The sequence below is a fragment of the Miniopterus natalensis genome, chromosome X (assembly GCF_054644295.1).
Source record: "Miniopterus natalensis isolate mMinNat1 chromosome X, mMinNat1.hap1, whole genome shotgun sequence".
NCBI classification, from domain to species: domain Eukaryota; kingdom Metazoa; phylum Chordata; class Mammalia; order Chiroptera; family Miniopteridae; genus Miniopterus; species Miniopterus natalensis.
Genome location: NC_142103.1, coordinates 36047047 through 36055746, shown reverse-complemented (window position 1 = coordinate 36055746; position 8700 = coordinate 36047047).

The following is an 8700-nucleotide window of genomic DNA, read 5'->3' as shown; positions in this document are numbered from 1 at the left end:
TTAATCTTCAAAAAATATATATAACTACAGTTTAGAATGAAGTTAATTATAATGTTAGTTTAAGTAAAATTTAAGTTGAAATTTATTCTCTCACAAAGTTACCATCATATTTTTTCTCCCTCATTAAATGCAGGGCTATATTTAACAAACTGGTTTTCTTTCTGCAGGTTAGTGATTCCATTATGAGAGGGGTTATATGACTATTCATTTGTTTTCTGTGTGCATGTGTATATGTATGTGCACGTGTAAATTGACTGTTACTTTCCACACAATTTCAACTTTAGCACTAATTTAGAAATATTTTTTGGCCCACTGGTTTCAGTTTGGTTTAGTCCAAGTGATCATATCAAAATATGAATAACACTGAATATCATTATTATGGGGGGAGGGAGGGAGAGAGACAGAGACAGAGACAGAGCCGGAGAGATTGAGAGAGAGCAAAAGAGCACAAGAGAACACACAAGCCTTTTTCTTCTAAAGAGATCCTTTTGAAACTGGGGCAGGTGTTTAACCTGGAACTTCATTTTTGTTTTTGCCATAAACATCAGTATGGTAAGAAATGTTTATAGAATGGAATGTCAATTTTAAAAGTAGTTATGCAATTACCATTGACGGTAAACTTTGTGAAAACTTTAGTAATTAGGAAATTACAAACACATAATGTTTTATTTACACCCTTCAGTTGTGTATTCAGAACCTAATTAAATAATAATGTTAAAAGTTCCTACTACAGACATGCACGCGCGCGCACACACACACACACACACCACACCTGTGACAATGTGAGGCGATGGATATGGATATGTTAACTAACTTATTGTGGTAATCATTTGACAACACATATGACATCATGCTATACCTTAGATCCCCAGAATTTACTCATCTCATAACTGAAAGTTTGTACTTTCTGACCCCCCTTCACCCCCACCATGATCAGCCCCTGACAACAACCACCAATCTGCTCTCTGTTTCTACCATTTGATGTGTGTTTTCTAGATTCCACATATACGTGAGATCATTCAGTATTTGCTTCCTCTGCCTGACTTGTTTCACTCAGCATAAAAACCTTAAAGTTTGTAAAAAAAAAAAGAAAAGAAAAAAAAAGAATGTTATAACAGAATTCTGGGCCATTAGTAATAAAATTGTAATACTTCATATGTTAAAATATAAAACTGTTTTGTTCTTCTATTTCAGAAGTTCATTCAATGATGGTGAATTTTCAACATTGGCCAAATACTGATTTTAATGCTTGGCCATTCGAGATTCAGCTAAAATATGTTTTCAGTGAACCATTGTTATGTACTGTGAAAACAGTTTCAAGAGTGGTACACCTTATTTGATCATCAACTTAGCCAAATTTTTATTCTATGCCATAAGGATAAGTTTCCTACTATAAACTTTCTATTTCAAATTTTTCACTTTAAAAAAGTTATGTATGAGAACCTTGTTTCTTAGAGCTAAAACTTGACTCCATCTGAGTGCCACTCTGATTTCAGATGGAAATTACCACTTTCTCTAAACCCTGAAGAGCAAGCTCAAAGGCTTATTTTGAGCTTCCAAGGTTCAAGAATGTGAGTTAACACTGATCTCTATGAGCCTTAGAAGAGGCAAATGCCAGTTCAGCTCATCTTAAACCAACCCCACTTTTCTGCTTCTAGGTAGATATGAGCATGGGCTATGCAGGTAAAAGGACTTGGGTTGGGATTTCAGCTCTCGGAGAAACCTTGGTGTGACCTTGGACAAGTGATAATTAAATGAGATAAGACATATTGAAAGAGAGGAAAACTCTCAGAAAATGGCAGCTATTATCATTTGCCCATAACAAGTCATTTCCAGGATAGGTGTGGGGCAGGATAAGATCTCAATATTTTCAGATGAGCATAAAATCACCCTGCTTCCTTTGAATGTCATTTTAAAAGCTAATATAAACTACTCAATTATTGTTTTTCCAACTTAAATATTACACAAATAATTTAACTTCCTCATTCTCTATCACTAAACTTCCATTTATTCTCTTTTTCCTATACAAGATGAAAAAATTCTAAAAAGTATTTGAGAGATAAAATAGCCATATTTGTGACGAGGAGCATAAGAAAATCAACAATACACTTTCATGTTAAAAGATAGGTATTTACTACAGAATGAATGCTTGGTGAATGAATGTTGTATTTTGTCAAAGCTAATATGCTGCATGTCCCTTTATCTTTCAATCAATAGGTTTACATACAAAAATCACATATATTCTCACAATATCCTGTAAAAAGACAGGACAAATGTTATTTCTAGTTTACCAAAAAAGAAAACAAGCCTCAGCAATATTAAATACTTACCCAAGGTAAACTAAGGAGCAGAGCTTGACCTGAGGTCTGTTAACACCTAAGGCAGAATCCTCTCCACCATACCATTCTGCATCCTTGTCACTGCAGCATGGCAAAGGGAAGCTGAGAAACATTTTCCCAGGGAATTTCCTTAACCCCATATAGTCCCTAAATGTGCACTTCTTTACTGTTAAAACAAACAAACTTGGGGAACATCAGTCTCTAGGCAAAAAATATTTGAACTGTAATGTCAAGTTGTAGACTGTGAATTGGTGATGACATTGACAATTACTGTCTCTCCAAGTATCACAAGTCATTTATAGAAAGTGTTCTATATCTCACACCTGAACCACAGTGGAAACTAAAGTTCAACCTGCCCTGCTGAAGACATTACCTAGGACAAATTTTCATCTGATAGTGATTTTCAAAAATGGTTACAATCTTAACTAGATAAGGGTATCTGGTCACTTTACTGCAGGATTCCTTTACTGGGGTCTATCTCTGCCCTAGAACTCCAAGATGAGTTTTAAGAGGGACCCATGGGCACTTGAAAGTATATGCAAAAGTATATATACTACATATCTAATTTTTCTAGTGACATGAACCATTGTTTTCACTAGATTCTCAGAATGCCTCTCCCAAAGGTTAAAATCCCACAAGAAGTTCCAGAATAGTAGAAATTAGACCTTATTATTTAATTCAAAAAATTTAAATTTCTATTTGTAGTGCAAATTTCTATTATGTTGCATCCTTTTAATAAAACTATACAATTTCACCAAATCTTCTCAAATATATTTTGGATTTCTTTGGGACCTCAGATGACAGATTTCAAAACAAGAGGCAGTTACATTACAGATTAATCTGAAGTGCTTGCTAATGCCTGCTGGCCTCCTCCATGCAGCTTGCTGCAGAGTGGGTAGTAGCAAGAATTTACTTATGTAATATATGTTAATGATTCTCCAGAGTTGGTCAGATAGTTATTTAAAATTTGTTTATGTTCTACTGCTTTAAAAAACTTATGGGTGCTTTATATATGGCTCTATTTATATATATTTCATACATACACACATATAATGCCTGATTTTTATCTCAATGTCATAAATATCAGTTTTATTTTGTACTGTTACAGATGGTTTCATTTTGCCATGTGTTTATTCCATTAATGCTAAAGAACTGGGAAATTTGCCACATTTTTATTATAATTCCTCTACTGCCTATCTTTATCTTCTAATGGTTACAACTGAAAAGTGAAAATCAATGATTGTTTCATTTATCTAAAAAATACATTTCCACTTAAATTGCATTTCTCCAGTTGGCTTGTGCAATCTGTGAAATCATCATCAAAAATAATAAGTCAGTGTGTTCATGCATCACCTTCCTCAATAGAACACAAAATAATCAGCATTCAAGACTTCCAAGTCATTTCTCTTACTGTGACCATTGTTCTCACAATTCATTATCATTCAAAAATATGTTACTATGTGTAATGGAGGTAAAAGAATCCAACCCTTGCTTGACAAGAATACCTAGCTCAAGAGAAGACTTAATTATTTCTGTATTTTACAACACTGTATTCCAGCATTTGAGATCATTTCCTAACTTGCTCACCTAGTAGCCCGGTCTCCTCTTCTTTAGGACAAGACAATACTAATATGGAGGCCAAATGATTTTGAGATTTGTTCCAGGGCTAATTCTGACTAGGCCTTTCAGCCAGATATCTCATTTTATTATGTAATTTAGTGTGATCTAAGGTGATGGTGATATCCTGGCTGCTGCCAAGCACGCAGACATGGCCTGGGTTTGATTTAATAATATCCAAGAGCACATGAGTTTTACATTTCTTACAGAGCAAGACATTCCTCAACCTCTTTGATTTCTCTCGTTATTTGGAAATGTGAATTTTAAACTTGAACATAGGTAAGAAATATGTCCAATACTGAAAACAGGAAGGAAAAAAACACCTATGCAGTTTATTTTTATAGTTTTTAAATTTGTTTCCTTCAGCATGCAGACTAATGAATAAAATGCAAATTATCTTTCTAAACACTCCTTTCCACCTTTAATTTACACAACACCTAAATGCCCTGGGTTCTAAGCTCTATAGAGAAGGAAATAAAGATCATTATCAAAAAGGGCTCATTCCTGCCCTGACCGGTATGGCTCAGTCAACAGGAGTGTTGTCCCATACACCAAAAGATCCTGAGTTCAATTCCCAGGAGGCAACCAAACATCACATCGATGTTTCTCTTTCTTTCTCACTCTCCCCCCATTACCTCTCCCTAAAAAATCAATCAAAATGTCCTTCAGTGAGGATTTTTTAAACAGGCTCATTTCTCTCACAGAGCAACCAAATGTATTACATTCCATGATAGGAAACAATGACTGTACCAAACATGTAGATGAGCTAGACTCTAAACAAAAATATGAATGGGACAGATCATTTGACATATACATTATCAATTTATCTTTTTTTTCACTGTTAAAAAACTTATTAAAGCTAATATTGAAAAGCAACAATACATTTAAAGCAATATGTACACTGTCTAAAACAAGGTTAGAAAGGATGAGTTGAACAGACCATTCATTGTGTTCACTGTTCTTTCTTACTCCATATTTTAAAAGGTAAGATTTTTAGGTGAAGCCTTAAATACTTATTTTATTAGACACCACTTGTAATCAAATGACCTTTGGTTTGAAAAATCATGGACAGGGAGACAGCTCAACAAAATGCATTTTATGCTTCTCACTTGTTATGTAAAACACTTACACATGTATTTCCCATTTCTTGCTACATCCCTAGCAGCTGTACTAATTCCAAAATGCCTTTTCTCATTTTTATGATGCTTTGAAATCTCTATAATCACTTTAAACTATTCTTGTGAATCCAGTTATTGTTGTATGCTATTACCACACTAATTAGACTAAACCACACACTATTGCCTATTGTTTGAAATTATACATGCATAATGTTTTGTGGGACTGAAGGACTTACTTTCAATACCTTAAAATTGTTATAATCTAAGTTTTAAACATGATGGAATGTTCTTTTAAAAATTAGGTTTTTAATGATTTGAGAGAGAGAGGAAGGGAGAGAAAGAGAGATAAAGAAAAACATCCATTAGAGAGAAACATCAATTGACTGTTTCCTGCATGCCCCCTACTGGGGCTTAAGCCTTAAACCTGTGCATGTGTCCAGACCGGAAATTGAACCAGTGACCTCTCAACCGGAAATTGAACCAGTGACCTCTTGATGCATGGGACAGCACTCAACCCAATAAGCCACACCAGCCAGGGTAGAGAGGGAATGTTTTAATGACTATTTTTATTTATTTAACTGCAATACATACATTCCAGGAATTAAGGCATACTGAGTACTTTGAAGGATTCCAAGAGAACTAGAATATCAAGAGCTGCCTCAAATATCAAAGAGGTGCTACAATAGTTTGGCAATTAACATTATAATGTTTATAATATTTTCAAGTTATATGACAGTTTCATAGCTGCAATGATTTTACAAGGGGCCACTGATCATGTCAGAATAAAATGACTGGAAGGAATACACTTTGATGAGAAAAAAATAGATTGTCAAGACTATCCTAGAGATGTTTAAACATATTATGAGATGGCTTTAGCACTGGTGCAGAGTGTGATGGCACTCCATCATCTCTCCTAAGGAGAAAGACTGGATCAAGGGTTCTTCATATTTCAAAGGGGATTTCCAGTGTCCTTACAGTTAAGTGTGGTCTAAAGCTTCTAACTGCCTTACTAAATTGGAAACCAAAAGCTCTCATGTGTCTTGGCTCTTGAATTTTAACCCCAAGGAGTCATGTCACACCTCTTTCTTAGTTTCACAGATGAGGAAAATGATTCTCAGTGTGTTTAAATTTATTTTCTGTTATCATCATAAAGATGAATGAGGATGAGAAATGGGACTTGAACATGACTTCTTATTTCTGGCCCTGGGCTTGGGCAATGAATCAAGAAAACTCAGTTCTGACATTTTTACTTATTTTCTTTGAGTTACAAGCATAAAAGACAGTTTAGAAGGGTCAAGAATTCAGCCAAATAATACTTTTTGAGCACCTATTATTTATCACGGAATTTAGCAGCCCTGGAGTTATATCATTGAATGAGAAATACACTGCCAATAACTTCATGGAGCTTAGATTCTAGTAAGGAGAGAGATCAAGAAACAGAGAAATGAATAAATAGACAGGTATACAAAATATGTTGGTACTAATAAGTACTATGCTAATAAGGGCTTGAATGACTAGCTACTCCAGATTGGGTGGTCAAGGAAGACCTCTCCAAGGAAGTGACATTTAAAAATAGCAACCATGTATATATACATTCTCTACATTATAATGTTAACAAATGTAAACACCTAAATATTTCTATGTGTTACATACTACTGCAGAAATTTTATAGATGAAGAAACTGAAATGCATAGAACCCAACTGAACTGTCCAAGGTCATATAGCTAAGCAAGTGTCACAACAAAGTTTTGAGCCAAGGCTGAGCAGCACTCAGTCAATGCCCTGTTGCTTTTTTTTAACCACTGAAATATAATTGATCTCTAACACTGTGTAAGTTTAAGGTATATGATGTGTTGACTTGATACCTTTATATAGTGCAATATCATTCCTACCATAAGGTGAACTAATACCACTGTCACATCACATAATTATGTTTTCATTTTTGTGTTGGGAAGAATGAAGATTTAGTCCCTCAACAACACTGGAACTTACAGGACAGTACTGTTGACTACAATTTTGAAAGAGCTGACATATAATAGCAAGAAAGATTCAGCCATATAAAGATCAGAGGAAGAACATTCCAAAAAAGAAAACAGCTGGAAGGAGACTTGACTTGGGGTGGTGAACACACAATACAATATACAGATGATATACTATAGAATCATATACCTGAAACCTATATGATTTTATTAACCAATGTCACCCTAATAAATTCAGTTAAAAAATAAAAAAAGAAACAGCTTGTGCAAAAGCCCTGGGGTAGAAATAAACTTAGTGTGTTTAAGGAGCAGGAAAGCTAGTAGGAATGGAGAAAAATTATCAAGGAAGAAACTAATAGGTTATGCTTAGAGAGGTAAGTAGGATCCAGAACATGTTGAATTAGATACCTTCCATTTAAATAGCTTTTTACAGCTTAGAAAGTATTTTCACATTGGTTATCTCATGTAACCTCCACATCATTCTTATGAGTAGGTGCTTTCTCTTCATGCATGCTTAGAGATTAGAAAATTCTTGTTTTGAGAACTGCAATAATTTGTACTAGCTCACATAACCAAAAGTCCTTTTGATGTTGTTGCAATTAACCCCGTTATTGATAGCAGGAAGGGAACAAAGAGAAGGCCAAATAAAACAGGCATGCCATTTTTTCAGCTTTGCCAGGAAGCTACAGTTTAACCCTCCCCAGGGGGACACTAGTCTATTCCCTGCAGAACACTGGGGGAAGTGATTGAACAGGGAAAGGATAGACACATGCCCAGTAAAGTCTGGATGACATAGGGAAGGTATTTGTCTGCCAGTCACACATAGGAACAGGTCACTGGCCAGAGTAGGTGTGGTCACTGAGAACCTGGGAAAATTTGAGATACTTAATCCTCTGAACAAAGGAGTTTGCTCTCTTGTTCTCTTGGCTCCTGGCTCTCTTGGTTGCTCTCATGCTCCTGCCCTCCTGCATTCTCCCACATGGCCCACAGCAACGTGGAACTTACACAATGGACTAATCGACTGCAACTAGCCTCGTGCTAAACCAGACCCAATTTCAACCTGCAACAGAAACTCTGGACACTGGCTTTGCTTTTAGCTCTACTGAATCCCCAGCTGCACATCTTCCAGGACTAGATTAAGGGAAATGGAACTTTGGAAACCCTAAAATGTAATTCCATGCAAATAAAAATCACTCATCCTCCTGTGAGAGTCTCAGAAAATTCTTTTTCTTTAGATATCATAAGGACCTGACCCCCAACACTTAGTGGGGAAAGGGACACCCTACTTCCATGGATAACACTTTTATGATCTAAAATGTTATGGAATTCATTATAGAAACAGCCACTAATGATGGAGATAAAAGGAAATGGTATTATAACTTAGATTTTCTTTTTACAAACTTAACTCTGCTTCCCCAATGTCACTGCATACAGATTACTATAAAACATCCCTTTTGATTTTTCTCTTCCATCTTAATTTGCTTTCTTTCTTTACACTCTGCCACACAACTCAAAATATATATATGAACTTTGAACACTTTCATCATTAAATTCTATGACTGGACACAGGGAATGTTTCCACAACACTAAATTGCTATGATTCTAGGCATAAGACCATGAAGGCATAAAAGGCAATTAAGAACCTAT